The sequence below is a fragment of the Chrysochloris asiatica genome, unplaced genomic scaffold (genome assembly GCF_000296735.1).
Source record: "Chrysochloris asiatica unplaced genomic scaffold, ChrAsi1.0 scaffold00086, whole genome shotgun sequence".
Classification (NCBI taxonomy): domain Eukaryota; kingdom Metazoa; phylum Chordata; class Mammalia; order Afrosoricida; family Chrysochloridae; genus Chrysochloris; species Chrysochloris asiatica.
Window position 1 is genome coordinate 2,852,489 of NW_006408604.1, and position 2,991 is coordinate 2,855,479.

Sequence of the window (2,991 nt, forward strand, 5' to 3'; positions counted from 1 at the left end):
AAAGCCTTTACAGAGTATAGGACCTTACGTGGAATCCTGAGTCCCATCCACAACCTTGTGAGGTGAGACATTCCCACTAGAAAGGATAAGCAGACTGGAACAGCTACAGTGACAGAAGATACATCTTTATGATGAACCTGACCTATACTCAAGGCTGTAATCTTTACAGAAGCTGACTGTCAAATCTTTTGCCTTGTAGAGCAGCTGGTAGGTACAAACCACTGTTATTTTGGTTAGCAGCCAAGTCTTAAAGCAGAGAGAAGAGTGAAGAAAATCATGGCTGCCTTGTTTGTCCAAAGGATTTACTCTTCACATGTTTGTATTAGTATAACTTGCAATATAAGCATTAGAGAATCTATTGATGTGTCTGCTTCTAAGTGAGAGTATCTAATTCTAGTTTAAACATAGACCCACTCATAGAGAGTATCTGAAAGGAATTTTCATTTTTATTTTTTCATTACAAGGCCATACAAGAAAAGCTGGCTATTTTAAATGTTGTTGTTAAATGCTGTTTAGTCGGTTCTGACTTGTAGTGACCCTGTCTAGGATTTTTGAGGAGCGGCTGGTGGATTTGAATAGTGAGTAGTGGTTTAGCACAGAGATGAAAAAAGAATGGTTAGTGGTGTGAACTCACTAGCTGCTCCATGGGAGAAATATGTGGTCGGCTGCTTCTGTAAAGATTGTTGTTGTTAAGTACCCTGGAGTTGGTTCCGACTCATAGTGACCCTGAAAAGGGTTTCCGAGGCTGCAAATCTTTACAGGAGCAGAAAGCTTCATCTTTCTCCCATGGAACAACTGGTAGTTTCAAATTGCCTACCTTGAGGTTAGCAGCCAAATTTGGAAATCCTATGGGGGCAATTCTCCTCTGTCTCACAGGACCACTATGAGTCTTATAGACTCAATGGCAATAGTTAGTAGTTAAAAGATAGGTTCTTGAGTCAGACGATCATGATGAATCAGAAGTTTCTCAAGTTATCTAAGACTCTAAGTCCTCATCTATAAAAAATATATAATAATAATGACTAGCTTTCAGGGTTTTTGTGAGCACAACTTTCTATCTCTCTCTCATATGTTATAAATTCTTCTCCTAACCTAAGCAGCTGTTTTCATTTTGATAGAAATTAGAATGTCTTAGGTTATATTCCTGGGCAAAGACTTAGAGACAGAGCTTTTTGACATGAAGTTTACCAGAGAGTTCATTTAGGACAGCACCTGATAAGAAATAGAGAAGGTAGGTTTAGGCCAGAGTTGTGGAAGCATTTTTCTGCTAAGGGTCATTTGAATATTTATAACCACTTAATACAAATTTGGAGTCCTGGTGTGACGCTGTGGGTTAATGTGCCAGATTGCAAAGCCGTTTGAACTGCAAGGTTGGTGGTTCAGGTTCACCAGCTGCTCCTTGGAAACCCTATACAGGGTCACTATGGGTCTGAATCAACTGGACAGCATTTAACAACAACAACAATATAAATTTACATTGCTCTAAAAATCATAAATCTCCTAGATTTAGTGTATCTCCAGTCCCATCTTTGGTTGCCTTGGCAGGGTCAGACCAAACAATTTCACAGCCTTGTATGGCCTGTTGGCCAGATGTTCCCCACCTCTGCATTAGGCAGAAGGAATGACTGACCAGCAGTGCTAGTGCAGTAGAGGCCTTAGCCAATCTTACAGGAAGCTCTAGCATTGGGATAATCATTCAGAGTCGTTGCAAGTGAAAACAAAGAGCTAGACCTTTCTCTACCTGTACTGAGCAGACATCAGATATGGGTTGTCCCTGGGAAGAGGGCATAGAGTTAGACTAGGTGGCTCCATTTAACAGAGTAATTTCTAGAGAGGGAATGCAACGTATACGCTTGCAGTTGTATGTTGAACAAATAATCAGAGAAGCTTGATTATGTGACAAAGAATATGGCATCAGGATTGGAGGAAGGCTCATTAACAACCTGTAAGATGCAGATGATACAACCTTGCTTGACAGAAGTGAAGAGAAATTAAAATACTTACTGATGAAGATAAAAAACTACAGTCTTCAATATGAATTGCATCGCAATGTAAAGAAAACTAAAATCCGCACAACTGGACCAATAAATAACATCATGATAAATGGAGAAAAAGATTGAAGTTGCCAAAGACTTCAATTTGCTTGGATCCACAATCAACATCATGGAAGCAGCAGTCAAGAAGTGAAGTGAAATACTACATTAGATAAATCTACTGAAAAGACCCCTTTAAAGTATTTAAGAGCAAAGATGTCAGTTTGAAGGCTAAGGCATGCCTGACCAAAGCTATGGTATTTTCCATCTCCTTTTATATGTGTGAAAGTTGACAATGAATAAGGAAGACTAGAAAAATTGATGTATTTTAATTATGGTATTGGCAAATCATATTGAAAGTATCATGGACTGCCAGAAGAACAAACAATTCGGTCTTGGAAGAAAAGAAATATAGCTCCTTAGAAGGTAGGATGGCAAAACTTCGTCTCTTGTACTTTGGACATATTATCAGGAGTGATTAGTCCCTGGAGAAGGAATTGCAGGAATCCAATTGAGATGGAGTGACACAGTAACACTGGGTTCAAATATAACAACCGTTATAAAGATGGTGTAGGATTAGGTAGTGTTTCCATTGCACATAGGGTTTCTCAAAGGAACCTAATAATAACAAAAACATTTTATGTCAGGAAGCTGTACCCAGATGAGGAGGAATCACCTTCTTCCTATTCTCTTGTTTCATAAATATACTCATTTTTCAGAACCCAAAATTATTTTACAACCATAATTTTTCAGAACCTAAAATTTTTACACACTCAAGTAACATATAATTTATATAACCCTAACAATATTATTATATTAGCATTATAATATTAACGTTACATGAATTCCATGGTAACAGAGTGTATAATAACTTTGTACTGCTAGGTACCAGGAAATATGTGCCCCTCAAAAGTATATGATTCAGAATGATTGATATTTGATGTTAAATACATATTAT